The sequence below is a fragment of the Dipteris shenzhenensis genome, chromosome 9 (genome assembly GCF_047967505.1).
Source record: "Dipteris shenzhenensis isolate YYH24624 ecotype China chromosome 9, Dip_SZ_1.0, whole genome shotgun sequence".
NCBI classification, from domain to species: Eukaryota; Viridiplantae; Streptophyta; class Polypodiopsida; order Gleicheniales; family Dipteridaceae; genus Dipteris; species Dipteris shenzhenensis.
The window spans coordinates 19,999,807-20,022,066 of record NC_141604.1 but is presented as its reverse complement, the minus strand read 5'-3'; the positions used below and the strand labels follow the sequence as shown (position 1 = coordinate 20,022,066).

The 22,260-nt window shown below is 40.3% G+C and overlaps 1 pseudogene; it reads left to right on the top strand.

Annotated features, from left to right (window-relative positions):
• The first annotated feature begins 2,471 nt into the window (after positions 1 to 2,471).
• Positions 2,472 to 4,230, top strand: LOC147898339 (25S ribosomal RNA; annotated as a pseudogene).
• Positions 4,231 to 22,260: the final 18,030 nt, after the last annotated feature.

Here is a 22,260-nt window from a genome sequence, read left to right as displayed (position 1 = left end):
TGGTTGTTCTTAGTTGGTGAAGTGATTTTTCTGGTTAATTAGATAATTAGCTACACGAAGGATCCTCTTTGTGGACAACTTCTCAGAGGGACTATAGCCATCTAGGCCATAAAGGTTTGAGGCAGTAACAGGTTTGTGATGCCCTTAGATGTTTTGGGCTGCACATGTGCTACACTAATGAATTCAACGAGTTTACCACCTAGACCGAGAGTCTTGGTAATATTTTAAAATTTCATCATGATGGGGATAAATCATTGCAAATCATGCATGATTTTCATGTTAGTCTCATTAAGAAGCAAAAAATTTATATTGGTGTCAAAAGTTTGTATGCCCTTGTAAAAATAAACATTTGAAATATTTGCCAGGATTTGAAACTTGTATGAGAAAAAAATTAAAGTTTCGCCAGGATTTACATCTTTTACTTTAAATTTCAAAAGAAAATATATAAAATTCTACCATGTTCTATCAATTGATCTTCAACAAGGAAATCCTAGTAAGTGTGATTCATCAGCTCACATTGACTTCGTCCCTACCCTTTGTACACACCACCCATTGCTCTTAGTGATTGAATGGTCTGATGAAGTTTTTGGACTGTGGCGACACCAGTGGTTCATCACTGTCGATGATGTTGTGAGAAGTTCATTAGGCATTATCATTTAGAGAAAGGAAAAATCGTAACAAGGTTTTTGTAGGTAAACCTATGGAAGGATCATTGACACACATCTGTGAGAAACACCATGAATCGTGGACATAACATCGAGGGGCTACGCTCGAAGGTGTGATGGTTAGTGCCACCGACCCTGCTAGAGCTAGGCAAAAGTAGACGTGGCATCGTGCCAGGGCGGCCCATCGGTCGTGCGATAGAGGCGCGAGGATCTTCCCTCGTCCATTATGCTGGTAGCCCCCCTCCGTGCCTCGGCATGGGGATGCATGATAAACCTTCTGCTCCCCTCGCGGGGGTGGGAGGCTTCAAAGAAATGCAATAGTCTGATCTCCCTCCCTTGTGAAGGATGTAACAAGTAAAAAGGACTCTCAGAAATGGATATCTTGGCTCTTACAACGATGAAGAATGCAGCCAAATGCAGTACATAGTCCCTATATAGGCCAAGAGTTGTTTGTAGTTTGCTCATCTCTAGCTGAGCAATAGAGATCAAAGAAGGAAAAGAAAACAAGGAAGGCCTCTTAGATTGCTCAAGCAATCTAAGAGGTCTAAAATAAGATTGAATTTTTGTTTTTGTATGTGTGAGTTCTTAGGATATTTTCTTAAAGCTCTTAAGATCTCTTGTGTGAATTGTTTTTGTAGTTTCATTTGTTAGAGCTTATAGGATCTCTTCTGTGATAATTTTTTGTGTTTTTGTTAGTTAGAGTTCTTGGGATCTCTTTTTTGAGTTCTTAAGATCTCTTGTGTAAATTGTTTTTATGTTTTTGTTTATTAGAGTTCTTAGGATCTCTTATGTAAATTGTTTTTGTGTTTTTGTTTGTTAGAGTCCTTTAAAATCTCTTGTTTTTTATTTCTTAAGATCTTTTATGTAAATTGTTTTTGTGTTTTTGTTTGTTAAATTTCTTAGAACCTCTTGTGTAGATTATTTTTGTATTTTTATTTGTGAGAGTTCTTAGGATCTCTTGTTTGAGATCATCTCTTGTGTAAATTGTAAATTGTGTATTTATATTAGTTTAAGTTATTTGTGTGAAATGTGATTGTTTGTGTTCTTCCTTTTTTGAAAAAAAATATAAGCAAATTGTTTGGGTTGTAATTGTAATTTTCTTATGTGAATAAATACTAGTTTATTTCTTATGTGAAAAAAGTTTACGTGAATGAATTTTGTGACATAAGTTTATTTCTTATGTGAGTAAATTAAAATGTATTCTTATGTAAATAAATTTTTAATGAATAAATTTTATGAAATAAAGTTATAAACCATTAATGTCACTAACTTGGTAGTGCATCATTTGTATAAGTCTATAGTAAATGCTTTAGTAAATATATTACTAAATAAATACCATAGTAATTATAATATAAAATATATTAATATGAATTAAAACATTTTGTTAAATTTAAATAACTTCATTGAATAGATAATAAAAAGTTACACAATTTTCCCTTTTATAGCTCATTGATCTGAGTTGTAGATCACATGCTATGTCCATGGAGATTCCCATGGCCATAACTTGAGATCCGTAGCTCAGATTAAGGAACTCTAGAAAGGGAAAGTGTGTGGTTTTTTATTATCTATTCAATGGACCAATATACTATTTAAAAAAAATTACTTAATGTATTCATACGAATAAGTTATTCGTACGAATAAATTAGGAAAAATTGTTGGATTTGTTTTAAATCGGGAAAATCGTGATTTTTCATGTTTTTTCTAATCAAAAAAAAAAATCAAGTGAATTAATGCAACTTAGGCTCACAAGGGGTGCCCAAGCATTTTCCTCAGATCATAACATAGACCTCAAATCAAGCACGCCTACTCACTAAGTTTAAGCATATCACTAAGCCGAGGAAAAGAAACTAATGAAGATTTCCCTTGTAGTGGTGAACGAACCGGAAAGAGCCTAGCTTGAGAATCATGCAGCCTCACCACACAAATTGTAGTTTGGAGAGGCATCCTCTACAATAGACTGGGTAGAAGTCCCCTGGAAAGGGGCATCGGAGATGGTGAGAGCCCCGTCAAGCTCAAACCTTGTTGCTTTGCAAGGCACCGTTGGTGAGTTGGGCTATTTTGGAATGCAACCCTAAGCGGGTGGTAGATTCCATCCAAGGCTAAATATGGGCAAGAGGCTGATAGGGAACAAGTACCGCATGGGAAAGATGAAAAGGAATTTGAAAAGAGAGTTAAAAAGTGCTTGAAATTGCTAGGAGGGAAGCGAATGGAGGCTGGTCAGTCGCTCGACGTGGGGCACTAGTCAGCATGGGCTGATGCGATGGGACAAGAGCGGGCTTTCGATGGCCCACCTATGCCATTGTGGTGGCCAAGGCATGAAGCACATGACACTTGTGGTGGGTTTTACGCACCTACATGCTTGAGGCACTGGCATTCTTGGATTTCCACCCAACCCATCATGAAACATGGACCAAGGAGTCTAAGATGTATGCAAGTCGATGGGTGGAAAACCCATGGAGGAGCAAGGAACCTAAGAGGTGGGATCCCCTTGCGGGGTGCACCATCGACCAATCATGATCTTCTATGAAAGATTTGAGTGGGAGTGACTTGATAGATGGTGAACTGTGCTTGAGCAGGGCGAAGCCAAAGGAAACTTTGGTGGTGGTTGGTAGTGATACTGATATGCAAATCGTTCATCAGACTTGGGTATAGGGTCAAAAGACTAATCAAACCATCTAGTAGCTCGTTACCTCCGAAGCTTCCCTTAGGTTAGCTGGAGCTTATTGCACAGTTCTATTGGGTAAAGTGAATGATTAGAGGCATCAAGGGTGTAAACACCCTCGACCTATTCTAAACTTTAAATAGGTAAGCGGTCAGGGTTGCTCAATTGAACCTCAATGCAAAATGGGAGCTCCAAGTGGGCCATTGTTGGTAAGAATAATTGGCAATGTAGGATGAACTAAAAGCCAAGTTATGGTGCTGAATTGCACACTAACCTAGATCCCACAAAGAGTGTGGTCATGGAAGTTAAAATTCACTAACGTGTGTGTAACAACTTACCTGCTGAATCAACTAGCCTTGAAAATGGATGGTGCTGAAGCATGGGACCTATATCCAACCATCAAGGTGAGTGTGAGGCTCGTGTGAGGCCCTGATGAGTAGGAGGGCATGGCACAGCTTTGAGTGTGAGCCCGAGTGAAACGGCCCCCAGTGTAGATCTTGGTGGTAGTAGCAAATATTCAAGTGAGAACTTTGAAGACCAAAGTGAAGAAAGGTTCCATTTCAGTAGCAATTAGACACAGGTTAGCTGATCCTAAGATATGAGCAGTCCTATGTCAAGGGTGCATTGCACGCCATGCATCAAAAGGGAACGAGGTCAATATTCTTGAACCAAGACGTGGTGGTGGATGATAACGTGATTGAATCTTGAGACACCGATGGGAGCCTCGGGAAGCGTTCTATTTTCTTTTTAACAGCCAGAGGGTCCAACAACTAGTAAGCATCGCATGTCTTGCTTTGTCCAGTGTGTCCACACTTGCCCATGAAAATCTACAGGAGCGATTGCCGATCATGCCCAGACATACTCATAACTACATCACGTCTCTAAGGTGAAAAACCTTTGGTCAATAGAACAATGTAGGTAAGGGAAGTCAGGAAAATGGATCTGTAACTTCAAAAAAAGGATTGGCTCTAAGGGTTGGGTCTAGTGGTCTGCGAACTAACCCTAGAGGCTACTGAGGGTGCTGCACCAATGTGAGGGTAGACCTTTGCATGTCGACCGGGTGATGGGAGTAGAAAATCATCCCTTGCAGGGCGGCTCTCTCTAGGTGGTGAACAGTCATCTCAAAGCTAGTATGGACAAGTGGAATCTGATTGTTTAATTAAAACAAATCATTGTGATGGTCCATGCAGATGTTGATGCAATGTGATTTCTCACCAGTGCTTTGAATGTCAAAGTGAAGAAATTCAACCAAGCACAGGTAAACAACGGGAGTAACTATGACTCTCTTAAGGTAGCCAAATGCCTCATCATCTAATTAGTGGCATGCATGAATGGATTAATGACATTCCCACTCTCCCTATCTACTATCTAGTGAAACCATAGCCAAGGGAATGGGCTTGGAACAATCAGCAGGGAAAGAAGACCCTATTGAGCTTGACTCCAGTTTGACTTTGTGAAATGACTTGAGAGGTGTAGAATAAGTTGGAGCTTCTGGTGCAAGTTAAATACCACTACTTTTAATGTTATTTTACATACTCCGTGAGGTGGAAGCGAGGTTAACCCTTGCTTTTGATCTTAAGGCATGCCCATGCACCGATCCAATTGGAAGACATTGTCAAGTGGGGAGTTTGGTTGGTGTGGCACATCTGTTGAAAGATAATGTAGGTGTCTTAAGATGAGCTAAGCAGGACCAAAAATGGCCTTTTAGATAGCGAGTGAGATCCACAAAGAGTTTTAAGGGAAAAGGTTCCAAGCTGCAAGTAGACATCCCATTAGAATTGGATCAAATAATAGATATAAAGCCATAAAGAAGGGAGGCAACTAAAAAGCTTGTTTTGACAGAAGAATCTCAATTGTAGTACCCTAAAACTACAACCAAAATAAAAGAGAGTTGGCTGATCATGCAAGAGAGGGGAGTGAACACATATAGGTCAGTCTTGAAAAAAACACCTGGTGTTGATACATTTTTCAGAATGTCATTCACCATAGTAGGAGTAACTTCAAACCCATCCTCTTCTACCTTCACCCATTTGTGTGCCCAAGCCTTCTATTTAGCTGATGGTAAAGTTGATGCCATCTGCCTCACAATACTATGATCAACTTTACATTGGCTGATTGGAATATTTTTTCCTGCTAGCAAATATTCAATCGCACTCTTTATTACGTCATGCTTGACCTGCTGGATGATGCAATCTTCCATGCAATGATCTTTATCCCTTTTGCCAAAAAACCATTTTTTGGACATTAATTTCTCTGCAGCAAGACTTGCATATTTGTCTGGCAAGTTTCTTACGGGCCTCCACATTTGAGCCATCATCTCTTTTTTCTCATTCTTATTTGCCTTGTCTTTAATCAATGATGGAGACTCATTTGTGACATCTCCCTTCTCACATGCAAGACAAACTTCTTGTATCTGATGGAAAACTTCAAGTATGCTTGTGTAGTCTTGATACCTGTCCCTTACCGTCTTAAAGCTTGTCATCGCCTCTGTTCTTTCCTGCTTTCCCCTTGGTACAATTGCTCTCAAGCATGTGTAGAAGTTAACAAGATTTTTCGCTTCCACTTTAGTAGCAGTTCTTTAATTGGAGAGTTGTCATAGGATAATTAAAAGCTCTCCATATGGTCCTAGCTTTGAGCAACATTCTTGAAGTGGAGGTGATCTTTCGTAGTGCATGAATGTCATGATTAAGTCTTTCTGACTCAATCAAATATTTTTTCTTATTCTTGAAGATACAAATGCATGCAAAATAGTAGTGGAATTGAGGCACATTCACGAAGGTGTCATAAGTAATTTCTCCTTTGTTGTATGCCTCTCTAGAATGCTCATTACAAGCATAGGCATAGTGCTGTCTCAAATGTGCATTGAGCTAAGAAATTTCTCTTGGCATCCTTTATATGTCGCTGTGGAATATTCACTGAACTTTTTCCTTCCTGAAGTGAGAGAACTTGTTTTTCGAGGAACTTAGTGAATTCCATCTCAAAATCTCGAGGCTAAAAGAAAGAGATGCATTGAGTAGAATATCCTTTGACTGGCCAATATGCCCTTGGATGAATTACCAAATTACAAACAACTGGTTTTCTCCCATTAAGAAAGGCCTAAAAAATCTTTTTAGCATAGTCTATATCTAAGGTTTTGCTCTTGGTAAAGATGCTTACTTTGACCACTGTTGAAGCATGTACAACTTGAGTCTTCTGGCCCCATATATATCCTGGATCCTCATCTGTCACTACCTCATTCAAGCGAAGATTTAGGTTCTTCATTGTAACATTTCTCCTTCTAAATGTGACTCCATTTTAAGACCCTCCGCATCCTCTTTGTGTTCTTCCTCTTCTCTTCTTTGCCCTTTCTTTGTAGATGAATGACCTCTTTTTCGAGTACTTGTAGCTATCACAAGACTTGGAATTGTAGCTCGTGAAGTACTCGCCTTTTGCATTTGACGTCGGGGTTTATTTTTTAGGGGCTCTATGTGAACCGCTCTAGATTTCCCTACTTCTTCTTCTATTACCTCCACTTCAAGTATACTCAAGGGCTGCACTTGTTCTGTTATCCCATCAACTTCATGTGTTACACCATCTAAGTGAGTAATACCATGAACGAGAGATGCATGTGCATGTCCCATCTCATTTGATGCATGTCATGTCTTAGCCAATTCAATTCATGTCTCAAATGTAGATCCCATGTACACATCCACCTGTACAAGACCCTCATCCAATGCTACAATGTGTTCTATCTCATCCACTCCAATTCCTCTCTCATTTGGATTACCCTAAACCACATCTACATGGTGTGTCTCATCCCTTCCTTTCTCATGTGTGGATTCTTGCACCTTAGGTGTCTCATGTGTGGATCCTTGTACTTTAGGTCCCTCCAATGAAGTTGAACCGACACCCTGGAAGTATTCAAGGATTATCTTTGACTACATTTTTCTTGCTTCCTCAATGGGAAATTCCTCCCACACATGTTGGAGGATCTCCAATGTAGGAACCAATACAAAAAATCTAGGTGCTTTTTGAGGTGGCATCACAAAGTGCATTGCATCTTTCTTTGAAAGATGAAACAATCTGTTGCTCATTCTTGACTTTGTGTAAATAATCAGTGTATTGCTATCTTTTTTAATTTTTATTCCTAGTAAGGTGTTCCCTTGAATCAAATTGCTCTTTGAGAAAGATACATCTGATGCCTACTCATCTTTCTCTAACTCTTTCTTTGTCATCACTAGAATGAGATTTCCTTTGCTCAGTACCAAGAACCATGCTTTCTTTGTGGTGTCAACAACAGTCCAGTTTGTGAAGTCTTCCAGGGCATAAATTCTTCCATTGTATTTAAGTGTCATACCATTGACAAATCCTATAGCCTCAAGATCCATCCTATATCAAAGCATAATAAAATATTTAGGTACAAATAATATAATACTTTTGCATGAAAACTACAATTACTTTGATAAATCAAAAGCACGATGAGTCCCATTGATACACTAATACAATTGTAATCTGTCCTATCCACTGAAACAACTTCCAATCATCTTGAAAGTTTTAAAACCTTCATCGTTGCTTAAATGGTAGGGTTGATATGAGCGTGAAACCGCATGTGAACGAATGGACTGACTCCGATTAGGAACTAGTTGAGAAATTTTGAGTATGGCTTTGATTGGTTTTTTTGGAGCTCTCTCCTCTAAGGATAAACTAATCTATGCTAATCTAGACTACACCAACCGTCAAAGCAAATTTTCCTTTCCACTGTTCTTTTTAATATGCTTAGGTTGTGAGTTAAAAGTAAGAAATAATTTCTTTTCCATTGTTCTTTTTAATATACTTAGGTTGTGAGTTTAAAAAAGACAATAACTATTGAGACAAACAATTTAAAAAATGAGACAATATTTTTATTTACAAAAACTAATTTACTTACAACTCATAAGAATTTAACTTTCACATTAATCAAAAAATAAAATATCAATAAATTTAAATTTGACTTTATGAAACATAATAAAAACTAAAAATTAAAATTGACTGCAAACCCTAAACCCTAGTCCTGGCCTTCTAAACCCAAACCATACAAACCCCCAAACCCTAAACCCTAAACCCCAAACCCGAAACCTTGAACCCTAAACCTTAGATCGTTATCCCAAAACGCAAAATCTAGACCCTAAGCCCTAACTCCCTAGCCTTAAACCCAAACCCTCAAACCCTATCCCTAACCCCCAAACCCTAAACCCTAAACCCAAACCCCCAAACCCTACACCCTAACCCCCAAACCCTAAACCCAGACCCTAAAACCCTAAAACCTAACCCCTAAATCCTAAACCCTAAACCCAAACTCCCAAACCCTGAACCCTAACCCTTAATTCCTAAACTCTAAACCCTAAATATGAAACCCTAAGCCAAAACCCCCAAACCCTAAACCCTAACTCCCAAATCCTAAAACCTAACCCCCCACCCCCAAACACTAAATCCTAACCCCTAAACCATAAACCCTAAACCTTAACCCCCAAACCCTAAACCCTAACCCTAAAGCCTAAAGCCTAACCCCCAAACCCTAACCCCCAAACCCCAAACCCTAAACCCTAAACCCTAAACCCTAATGCCCAAGCCAGGACAGTAGTAGACAAAGGCTACCAAGAGTGAAGCCATCATCCAATGTACAAATACAAGAAAAAGGGCCGACATAATCGCACAAGCAAAAGAGAGACCTTAAGTGATGCAAACAACCATAAAGGAAAGCAACAGAGGAAGAGAGTTGCCGAGATGTACCTCTTGAGAAGTGGCTTAGAGAAGCTTGGCCAAGAAGATATGTATAACAGCAGTGATAGCACAACTTAGCGAAGGTGGTAATGCCAAGAAACTTGAAGCAGAACTGTGATGCGAATGAAAGGTGGCTTGGGCCATCGCATAGGTGAGCTTCGTAACAACATGATGGTATCACATCAGTTGTGTATCATGATGTAGCAAAAAGCATCACCACAAACCAGAGAGAGTGCCACTTAGCAAGAGAGAATACAATGACTAACAAAGTGTAAAGGATAGGAGGAGGGAAGAGGAAATGACTGAGGGAGCTATGAGAGGGTGTGAGTCGAGATGTCATAGCTGCCAAAGGAGCTAGGTAATTAGTGCTTTAGATGATGCCTTCAAGAAAGACAACTAGTTGGGGGAGGTTGGAGTTGAAGTAGAAGATCAAGGTGAGGCATATAGTGAGAAGTGGCTTTAAGAGAGCATGAAGGGAGATGACAGACATCTTGTAAGGGAAAGGAGAAAAAGACGTTGTCTGAGCTGAGAGGACCTGCCATGCAAACGAGCAAATCAATAGCTTTGTCAAGGCTATGAAGGAGATGAGCAACGACAACCAATAATGGGAACCAAAAATGAAAATCAATAGTGGAAAGGAGGAAGCACCTGTGAACTTGCCAAAAGAAAGTGATGGGAGAGTGTTGAAGGTCTCTCAATAGACAAACAATCAAGTGAAGAAGAAGGGCAACCACATTCGTGTACAAGGCAGAAATCATGCATTTAATAGTGAACTCCAAAATAGAATGCACGTAACACATGACTCAACTAAAAGCATTAGAAGAGACCATGTTTCAAGAGCCTAGCATAATTATTTCATGCCATGCAAGGATTGGGGCGGTGAGGGTGGTGTCTAAGCATAGGTTTACAAGGGAAATTAAGTTAGAGTAAGTGTACTGGTATTAGAAAAAAGAAAATATTTAGGTCCAAACATAGACATTGGCATGTTTTAGGATATTCTTAAACATTTATAAGTGAGTACATACATAGTATACATATTTATAAACACTTTAATATGTATATACCAAATTTTTCAATGGATTAGTGTTTCTTTAATTTAATAGAAAGTTTGGGTCTTGGTCATAAGAAAGGGGGTTCGAAGTGACCCAAAGTAAGGGTTTGCATAAGAAAGGGTGTGTGAATAAAGAGGGGTGGATTGTGTGTAGAAGTTTTTCTAACTAAATCCATTTAACTAAGTACAAGGATTAAATAAACCAAATTTGGGGTGGAAAGGTCACCTCCATCACTGCTCACCTCCACTAATGAGATGTTTGAGCTTGCACCCTAAGAGTGAAACCATATTAATTGGAAATTATATTGGAACTTAAAGAATAAAATAATTTAAAAAGTGAGATTACAAGTAGGAGTAGACTTATACCATGTGAGTAGCCACCTCAGCCTAATTGACTGTCACTCCCCCCGCCTCCATCTCAATAAACCATGGCTTTGCTCCTATGTAGAATGTGCATCTCAACTCATTGTCTGTGGGAAGGCAGCCCATCACAACTTGCTATGGGCCCAATTTATGAGAGTTAGATAAATTGCATGAAATATGTAATAAAACAAATAGAGTAATAAATTAAATTAGAAGAATTAAACTTACCACCCATGCCTCGAACACCAACCATCCACCTGCACCAAAGTGCGAAGCACCTATGGTGTCCATCCATCTCCTCACAACCCTCCTTTAGCTATCAAACTTTTGATGATGGTCCCTATACTCCTTCTTCAAAAACTTCCAGTTAGCTTTGTCTGCCTAGCTGGGTTTAGCCTTCCCCTTTGTGTTGGATGTTTGCAAGGTTGACCTACGATGCTTCAAGACAGAACACCTATGCTCTCACATGTAATTGTCATTGAACTCCCAATTTGGGGGGTTAGGGTATTATCTCTTCAATTCATCAATGACTACCTTCTTCTTTTCATCATCCTGGTACCGCCAGTCAGTAGCTATGCCTCTCTTGAAGTGGTAGCTCATCAATCGCCTCATGGTGACCAGCACTTCTGAGCCCTTTTTATTTTTTGTTATCTCTCCACTCCTAGTGATTTCATAGTATAGGTCCTCAGGCAGGAAAGGAGGATTCATGGGAGTGGTAGAGCTAGAGCGACGGGTGTTATTGTGAGCGCTTACACAGTGAGGAGTAGCAGAGGGAGTGGGAGAGGGCAAGGGACCTGACTGGTACTGGGTCTCATGACCAAGTGGAGACATGTAGGGATGTGATTGTGCTGACTCATCTACATCTCCCGAGTCACCATAGCAGCCTCGACCCTTCCTACTCTTCCTTCCATTACGATGGGTACACCGAAGTGATGATCCCTCAGTCAAAGGGGCTAGAGGGGATGGCTATCGAGTAGGTCCAACCTTCAGTTTAGGAGAGAGAATAACTGAGGTCCTCGAGGAAAGCAGAGAGAAGAATCTCACTACCTCTGCATCGCTCATCTATGTGACAAACTGGTCGAGACTCTCGAAGAAACCATAGGCTACTAGCAAAGGAGTTCCTCGAGGGGTAGTCGTAGTGCTAGGCCCGATAGGACTTGGGCCAGGGGTAATTGCATGGGTAGGCCCCTAAGGAGTCAGCTGAGTGGAATCAAAGTCCTCTAAAGAGTAGAGATCATGATGTCTCCTCCTACAAGGGCTTCCATACTCATTGGATGTGCGACGTGATGCCATGTCTAATTTGGGGGGATTGGACAAACGCTGACACAAACATGAAAACAAAAACAAACACAAGAGTGGGTGAGAAGTGGAAAGACAATCAATTACTTAAGACAATTATGAAATTCAAACTCACGAAATTATGAAAAGACAATTAATTACTAAAGAAAATTATGAAATGGCATCAATGTAGAAAAGAACAATTATGAAAGGACAATTATTTACTTAAGACAATTATGAAAAGCTAGTTTTGAAAGGACAAATATTTATGAAAGACAAGTGAAAACCAAGAAGGTTTTCATGTATAAAAAATATCGCCAAAAATACTATTGTTAAACAAGAGTTCTCATGTACAAAAAGAGAGTGCAAAATCTCTCTCCAAAAGTATGCTTTAGGAAAATCTGTCTCCAAAAGAGACATTCTCCAAAAATGCCAAAATAGTGGAGGAGGTCTACTGCTCTACATTAATGTTCGAGGTACATTCCTCCTCCAAGCCGCTAGGCGGTGGGTCACTTGGGACCTCATCCTCCACTTCTTCTAATATGAGGTCATACTCTTCAAGGATTACATACTAGCAGTCCATGAAGAACTCCACACAACCCATTATGTCCTTTATACAATCAACTTTGGTGCTCAACCGGTCGTGGCGGTCTCTCCAAAACCTACAGAAATCCCATAGGTCATGTTGTGTTTTTCTCAATCGCCCCTTCTCCATGCAGCATTGGCTTGGACCCCACCCAAGTGCATGCACCTGGATGTTACAATTCACCTAGTTTGTATCGTGTGCAATCTTCTCTACTACATGAGATAGCAAAGAAGAAATGTCCCAAATCACCCCAACATGGGGAACCGGGTTGGGGTTTTGGAAGGATAGCCATGGGTGAGGGCATGGTTGTTCCATTTAGAATCTGTTTGAAAAAAAAAAGAACCAAATACAGCTAAAGAGCAAAAGAAAAAAGAACCAAATACACTAAGGGGAAAAGAAGAAAAGAGAGAAAAGAGAGGGGAAAAGAAGAAAAGAGTGGAAAAAAGAGGGGAAAAGAAGAAAAGAGAGGAAAACAGAGAAAGCATATGCTTATGCTTATGCATGAGCATATGAGCATATGCCCATGCATAAGCATAAGCATCTACTTTAGCATATGCTTATTATGAACTCCTTATGAAAAGAGAGAAAAGAGGGTAAAAGAGAGGCAAAAAGAAGAGAAGTAAGAGGGGAAAAGAGAAGGGAAAAAGAGAGGGAAAAAGAAGAAAAGAGTAGAGAAAAGTGAGGGGAAAAAAAGAAAAGAGAGGAAAAAAGAGAGGGGAAAAAGAGAGAAAGCATATGCTTATGCTTATGCATGAGCATATAAGCATATGCTCATGCATAAGCATAAGCATCTACTTTAGCATATGCTTATGAAAAGAGAGAAAAGACGATGAAAGAGAGGGGAAAAGAGGGAAAAAGAAGAGAAGGAAGAGGGGAAAAGAGAAGGAAAAAAGAAGAAAAGAGTAGAGGAAAGAGGGGAAAAGAGAGGAAAAAAGAGAGGAAAAAAGAGAGGGGAAAAATAGAGAAAGCATATGCTCATGCATAAGCATAAGCATCTACTTTAGCATATGATTATGAAAAGAGAGAAAAGAGGATGAAAGAGATGGGAAAAGAGAGGAAAAAAGAAAAGGAAAAAAGAGACGGGAAAAGAAGAAAAGAGTGGAGAAAAGAGAGGGGAAAAGAAGAAAAGAGAGGAAAAACAAGAGGGGAAAAAGAGAGAAAGCATATGCTTATGCTCATCTACTTTAGCATATGTTTATGAAAAGAGAGAAAAAGGATGAAAGAGAGGGAAAAAGAAGAAAAGGAAGAGGGTAAAAGAGAAGGAAAAATGAGAGGGGAAAAGAAGAAAAGAGTGGAGAAAAGAGAGGAAAAACAAGAGGCAAAAAAGAGAGAAAGCATATGCTTATGCTTATGCATGAGCATCTGAGCATATGCTCATGCATAAGCATAAGCATCTACTTTAGCATATTCTTATTGAAAAGAGGATGAAAGAGAGGGGAAAAGAGAGGGAAAAAGAAGAGAAGGAAGACAGAAAAAGAGAAGGAAGATGGAAAAAGAGAAGGAAGAGGGGAAGAGAGAAGGAAAAAGAGGATGAAAGAGCATAGGAATATAAGCATAAGCATATGAGCATATGCTTATGAGCTCATGCATAAGCATGAGCATATGAGCATATGCTTATGAGCTCATGCATAAGCATGAGCATATGAGCACATGCTTATGAGCTCATGCATAAGCATACGCAAAAGAGAGGAAAAGAGAGGGGAGGAAGAAGAGAAAATAAGAGAGGGAGGGAAAGAGGAGGGAAAGAGGGAAAGAGTGGAAGAATAGGAAATAAGACAAGAGAGGGAAAGAGAGGGTTCCTATGCCCATCACTACAGCTAGCATTGGCCAATGCAAATCATGAAAATAAAAATAGGAAAAGAGATCAAGCACTTTCTTACTTGGAAAAATCCCGCTCGGTGTTTCGTGGACTGGCCCTACAAAAGATAGGAAACATACCATTTTTCATATAACTAATTAGTGAAAGGAGGAGTTTGGAGAAGCAACTTTCCAAAGGGATTGGATTGAGGGGACAAGCATAAGCCTACAAACAAGGAGAAAGCACGAAAGCAAGGGAAAGAGGAGGAAGAGAAATACCAAAAGAAGAAGAGGTGAATCTTCTTTCTTTTACCAAATCTCGTTTTTTGTCCAACTCTGAAAATCAAGCATGAAAATTAGCACATGGGCTTTACGATGGAAGGAGAAACATGCTTCAACACTCACAAAATGAAATCTCACAAAAAATGAACCTACATTGCTTAAAGAGACACACCTTCTTGAAAGACCTCCTTTCACATGGCAGAGAGGGAGAAGGGTGGAGAGGGAGCATAAGTGTTGGAAGAGGCAGCTGGGTAGGGGTGAGGAGTGTGGAGAAGAGGTTGGAGGAAAGTGAGGTCACCGAATATAAGGTTGGAGTAGAGATTTTTGCTTTTCTCGCAATAGAGTTGTGAAAGAGGGCGTCGTGCGAGGTTTTAGGTTTAGCCCCCATCGTCGCTATATAGAGATGCTGGTCAGTCGCTATATAGCGACTCTTTTATTCTAAAAGCATCACTATATAGTGATGGAACAGGGCATAATGTCGCTATATAGCAACGGTTCAAGGCACCAAATCTAAGAAGGAGCTAATGGGTGGCTATATTTTGGATCTTAATTGGGATTTCTTTGCATTTTGTGTTGTGATTTTGGAGGTGTGCAGATGGAAGGGACAAGTGGGAGCTTGTCAGATGATGCGCCAACACTCGGGAGCACAGAGTTGCTTATGGAGAGGTTGTATTTGTTGAGAGTTCATGCTCAAAATCATGTGATCATGTGTGCATAGCACCATCAGGTGATCATATGTGCATAGCACTAATCCAATAGAGTGCTATAAAGGAAAGGGTTAGATGCCCTAACCCTAACCCTAAGTGGGTTTGTATATATTCTACATTTTCAACTAAATCTAGTGTATAATTAGTCATTTGCAGCATGCTCTCTAGCTGTTCCCTCTCTCCTCATCTCCACTCTTCTCCTCTCCCCTCTTCATATTTTTTCATGGTATCAGAGCATGGTTCTACCTTCTGCTGCTGCTGAGGCGCCATCCTTCTTATGAGAGAGAAAGATCAATCGAGAGATTGAGTGATTGTCCAAGCATCCACTAAGCTGCTTCTCAAAGCACTCCACTCCAAAGACAGCGTCCAATGCCCGATGCCATCAACGGAACCCCGACTCCAAGATGGAATCTTCAAAGATTCTAGATCATCTCATCAGATTCCAACTACTAGACCTTATCTTGGCCACACCACTGACACATGGTGCTTTTGTGAGAGGAGCCATGTGGCACCTTATCTCAAAGGCCATGTCAGCACAGACTTTGCTCCTACCATGTAGGCATATCCTCCACGTGGATTTCCATGTAGGCTTATTTGCCATGGCACCCTAGGTGCCACATCATCTTTGCCATGTCATCTGGCCACATCAGCTACCACATCAGTAGGATAGTCAAAGTCAACACCACATCAGCACTGCTAGGTTAGCAGTCCACATCAGCATCCATGTATTTGCCACATCACTTGTGCATAGTTAGTCATTTGTGGTGTGCTCTCTAGCTGTGCCCTCTCTCCTCATCTCCACTCTTCTCCTCTCCCCTCTACATATTTTGTCAGTATTGTCATTGTGCTCATTGCACAACAAGCAAGAAGTACAACATCAATGCTGTATTGTCATGCGCCACTTGTGGATGTATGGGGAGGAGCTTGCACCAGTGCCCACCGTTGGTGGTGCATGCGGTGATGGATCATCGATAAGTCAATGCTATTTGAGTTCGTGATTAATATTGCATGCGTACATGACATGAAACCTTGAGACAAGATCTTATATTTGCACAAAACCTTGAAATAGGATGAGGAGGGTGGCGAGGGTGTGGGTATACCTTCACACTTTGAGTAGGAGGATAGTCTCTTGAATGTGCCAAATGATGAGGAGGGTATGGTGGACATGATGGATTCAATTTTTAGGGGCACTACATCACATGTACATGTGATGTTTGATTCTGAGGCCAATATGCGAGAGTTGCAATCTACATAGTTGTACGAGGGTGCTGGGATGTCAAGACTACGGGCTTGTCTCTCAATCTTGAATCTACAAGAAAAGTATGGGTGGTTGGATACAACTCTGAATGAGGTTAGCTCCTACATTAATTTATCTCATTATTTGGATATTGTTTGTTTTGAGAATCATCATAGTTTCTCATTATTCGAAGCCTATGTATGTTTGAATTGGGATAGGTTGCTCTAGAAGATGTTGCATGCACCAAGTACCATGCCCGCATCAAGAGATGAAGTGAAGAAGATGCTGGCACCATTTCCTACACATTTGGTGCATTGGCAGTCTGTTGTCTATAAACATATGCAGGTGGATTCACATCTTGGAAAGTGATTCTCCTCATTTCCACATCTCTCATGGGTGTCTTATGCATCTTCTTCTCATTGAAGACCACATCATGGCGTCGTATGATTTTCTTTTCTTCTGGATCCTAGAGACGATAGCCCATCTATCCACTTTCACCATAACCTAGAAAGATGCATTTCCTAGACTTATGATCTAGCTTCTTCCGAAGCTCTTTTGGCACATGTGCATATGCCTCACACCCAAATATACACAAATGAGAGTAAGAGGGTTTCTTGCCACTCCATGCCTCTTCAGGAATACCACCATCCAAACTCTTGCTAGGTGATCTATTGATCACATGCACTGTAGTCTTCACTGCCTCATCCCAAAAACCACTAGAAAGACTTGCATTGGAAAACATACATTGCAACCTTTCCTAAATGGTGTGGTTCATCTATTCTACAGCTGAATTTTGCTCTCGAGTACGAGGGGATATGATCTCCCTCTTGATCTCATACATAATTTCTTTCAAAAATCTTCCGTAGTCTCCTCATTTACTACTATAAAATAAACTGACTCTACAAGATGAAGTCTAACAGTAGACTTTGATAATGCATCCAACTCATTTCAATCATCCTCAAACATATCTGTAGGCTTAGCTCCAATCCCTGCCAAGGGTTTATTTTGCTTCTTTTGAATAAGCACATCCCTTATCTGTTCTTTCCACAAATAAAATTTTGTCCCATCATACTTTTTAATGCTGAGAAACTCCTTTTTAGACATGGAAGAGGATGCCATGATGCAAATGAAACTTTGCAAACATACCTATTTGTAAACACCATCGGAGTGCGGATGATGAGCAGTACAGAAGTTTTAGGACCTCCTGAATCCAGGAAAACTAACAGATCTACAAATGGTTGCTTCGAACTCGAGTTCCAACACACTGGCAGAAAAACATTAAAGCAAAGACAGTGAGTCAAAAATCCAACAAAATGATGCCAAATTCAAGAATGAAGGTGTCTTCAAACTCCTGAAGTGCAATGGACACCAAAAGCAAGCACTGGTTGCCTCTACAAATCATTTCGGATTCTTAGTAGTCAATAGGAACAAGGGAATCATCCAAAAACGTCTTTTGTGCTCCAAAACCACTTAGAAAACTTTCCAAATGTTTCTACGTGATCTCTGCATACCAAGATGCAGGTAAAGTCACCCAATAGAGCTTCTCCTTTCTGTCACAGAGATGCACCAGTAGACTTTAGGCTCCAGGCACACACTCAGGCTCAGCTAGAACACCCTTGCTCTGATACCAGTTGAGAGATTTTTGAAGGAACATAATTGAGATCATGGTAGAGGAAGAGAGTACACGAGATAGAAGCAATGGCAAGAGCATTGTATTCATGAAGAGGGCCATTATATAGGCACCATGTTATATCTAGTGTAAATCATATGTGATGTCACAACAGAAGCCACCAAGATCCTATAATCAAGCCCGAGGGGTCCACTATGGTTTATCATATGGTACCATGTGAGTCTAAGGGAGGGGGTTTATATAAGGGAAGGAAGGTACATTTTATAAGGTAAGGTCCCGTAAATAGGGGGTAGGTAAGGGGAATTTTCATATATTTATTGCACGTAGGTGATGTCTCCTTATTACTACTAGTGAATCCCTCGTGTAATCAAGCCACCAACTCCATGAATCTCTCAATCACACACCACACCTAGATTCACTCAATCACACCTACTAACACCTAACTAGGCACACATACACACACACAGGTGTTCACACACTCACTCATGTGATCACACTCACAACCATAGACCTTGTGATCCTTGGTATAATCCATTACATCAATTAGTTCTAACACCCCCCCACGAATTGATGACCTCATCCCTCGATAGTACTACATGGGATGCTTCATGGCTTGTCGACCATCATGTGGCAATACACATGGCCCCAACCTGTGCCTCACTCCTAGGACTCTTGGTTTACAACTGAAGGATTGGACAATGACTATGTATGGAAATACCCATGGGTCCAACAAGGTAAAAACTCAAACAAAGGACTAACAATCATTTAAGGGGGACATCCCATGGCAGAGAACCTTATTGACCACACTGAAAAGCATATGTCACTAACCATTATCTATCAAGAGTGATAGATCATGCAATATAACAAATAGCGCTCATTATTCAGATGTGGTGTAAAGATTCTTGCGCTTGATCTCCATGGTGGCTGAAGCATTGAGATCAATGTGATGAAGCAGTTTGTTATCCATCCTCATACCAATTATCTGAGTGTGAGAAATAATCCTTGAATCAACTGTATCATCAACACAGAATAGGGTCTCTCAAGAAATGTAACCAACGTAGAATGCAAAGGCGAGCTCCCCAATAACATTGACGTATAACTGGAACAATGTGTCAAACGGGTTGAGAGAACTCAAAAAATGGTCATCTCGAAGCAAGGGGAATTGCGGGCTATAGGAGAATGGTGGTCAGTTGATTATAAATAGTAATGATAGAACCCTCGTAACCAGTAGAAATAGCATAAAATCTTTGGCAAACGATAGTGCCTCAAGTCATAGTAGTCAAAAAAACTTCTCGATCATCAACACAGAATAGGGTCTCTCAAGAAATGAACCCAACATAGCATGCAAAGGTGAGCTCCCCAATAACATTGACGTATAACTACAACAATGTGCCAAATGGGCTGAGAGAACTCAGAAAATGGCCGTCTCAAAGGAAGGGGAATTGCAGGCTATAGGAGAATGGCAAGCAGTTGACTGTAAGTAGTAATGATAGAACCTTCATAGCCAGTAGAAATAGCATAAAACCTTTAGCAAATGATAGTGCTCAAGTCATAGTAGTCAAAAAAACTTCTTTATCATCAACACAGAATAGGGTCTCTCAAGAAATGAACCCAACGTTGCTTGCAAAGGTGAGCTCCCCAATAACATCGATGTATAACTGCAACAATGTGTCAAACATGCTAAGAGAACTCAAAAATGGCCATCTCGAAGCAAGGGGAACTGTGGGCTATAGGAGAATGGCGGGCAGTTGACTGTAAGTAGTAATGATAGAACCTTCATAGCCAGTAGAAATAGCATAAAACCTTTGGCAAATGATAGTGCCTCAAGTCATAGTAGTCAAAAAAACTTCTCGATGTGATGAAGAAGAATAATGGTGCTGAGCCAAAATTTGAAATGTGATATTAACAATAGTTAGGTCACTACTGGAGTATGCAATTCCATGAAAGCTTCAAAAATGTGCGTCAAAAGTTTTTGTTGATAACCTCAACTTTGAGCAGCTGATATCATGATCTTAAACCCACCACACAACAATTCAGTGCAATGAGAGGAACTGCGTAGAATAGTGATGAACTGCTAGTCGAAAGCTAAATTTCCCATCTCAGAAATTGATGCACTCAAAAAGGTACTCAAGAAATGTGCAACGTCAACAATCCATCAAGCTCCTCTTTCTTCATATATGGGATGTAGACACCCTTCTAGAAGAAAACAGGGTGCATCTTCTTGATGTGACCTTGTGTATAGTTGGGATACTCTAGCCACCAAGATGACGCAATGGGAAATTGGCTATGCAACAAAGGTAATGCATAGATTACAGGTAGGGTACAATAGCAAAGGTAGCTCAAGGAGGCATGTCGGGGCATGGTGGCTCTGATACCACTTGAAGAACATAATTGAGATCATGGTAGAGGCAAAGAGTACATGAGATAGAAGCAATGGCAAGAGCCTCTATTGTGGAAGGCCCGCATGCCTTGAGGATGCCACATTCTATAATTATCACAAAACATTCAGGCTAATCTAAACATGCATAACAAAATGAGGAATGATATTTTTGGTAATCACGCATTAAAAAATAGTAGGGTCATTAGATTCACGGAATACCACCCTGGTCATCAGCTCGAAGGGTTCTTGTACAATGTGCTTTTGTAGAAAATGAGCTTCCAAAATGAGTGTTCAATGAGACTGATCTCATATCAAAAAACAACACTACCGTAGAATCGTAGTTTGTGGAATGTCAAATACATGGCCTCATGTTGAACTTAACGAGGACCTCGAAATGTATGTCACAGAGTACACACAATGAAACCTACTTACAATGATCATACATACCAACTCATCAATATGATTTTACATAAAGTCACATTCATTTGAGACAATCCACTGAAGACATCAGCTGTTGACCAACAAGCTACTGAGAATTAGACAAGATTGAAGATGCTACAAATCTTGCACGAGTTCAAGATGGTTGCTAATGCAGCACTTACAGTCGAGCAAGATTCAATATTAAGAAAACTCGCAGCATCCGAGACAGATACACATCATCACTGGAACTCCGAGCAGCGGAAAGTCATTTCTCATAAAGTACTACATCTTGCATTTGATCTCACAAAACAAGATGGTCCTATTGACCGCTTTGACTAGAGCAACTGCAATACATAGGAGCAACATCACCACAATAGTGCACTACCAATTCAAGATTCCAATCTGTAGTAATCAATGCCCACTATCCATCCACAAAACGGACGAGCGATAGAATGCTATCAAACCGATGCCATTATCACTAATGAGATGTCCAAGTTAACGAGGTGAATTTTGATCTAGTGGTCTGGCAAATAGTAAACGTTAGCAATGGCACATTGCTTGTTGACCCATTCAAGCAAAAGTTCATGATACTATTTGATGACCTGGCGCAGCTGCCGCTACTGTGCAAGCACCAGGTGGAATTATGTGCTCCATGCCATCTGACATCATCATTGCACTGGGCACATGGGCAAATGTACCACATGAATTTCTCCATGCATCATGCACAGGACTTGCCGTTATTGGCCTTCCTCCACTCAATCAGATAGAGAAAGCCTATGGAGATAGAGATCACTGAATGCTTTGGCCAATGCATGCTCTTCAATTCATTGACAGAAGAACCACCATTATATGTATGCACATACAACGACCTATTGATAGAAAAATTTCATCTACCAGAGTCATTTGTTCATATACCTCTTCACACAAATGCTACTGACGAACCAGCACTTCATGAATGGCTAAATGATGGCACTTTCAATGAGATGAGCAAAATTAGCATCGGAGCAAAGGCAATGATCACAGAAAACATTGATGTCACCACCATCGGTGCTGCAAATGGAGCAACATGCAAGATCCATGAAATTAGTACATCTGCAACAATGGGCACAGTAATTAGAATTATTATCGTTATCGACACAACCAAAGGAAAATTTACAATAAGCCGTTCCAAACATCAATGAAAGACTGTGAACGGCAACTGTTTAACACTCGCATAGACAATCACGGGTCACAAATCACAAGGGGAAACAATCTCAAGCAAAGTGTTGCACATTTTTCATGAAGCATGGACCGGCGGGCTTTGGATATGTGATGCTATCTCGTGTAATTGAGAGATTGAAGATGCAAATCCTCAGAGTTCCAAATCCAAACTTCTTCACTTCGATGCCACTCGATATTCTACGACATGGAAGTTCATGGCAAGTACTTGTTCATATTTGCATTGCAGAAAATGTATACATCTC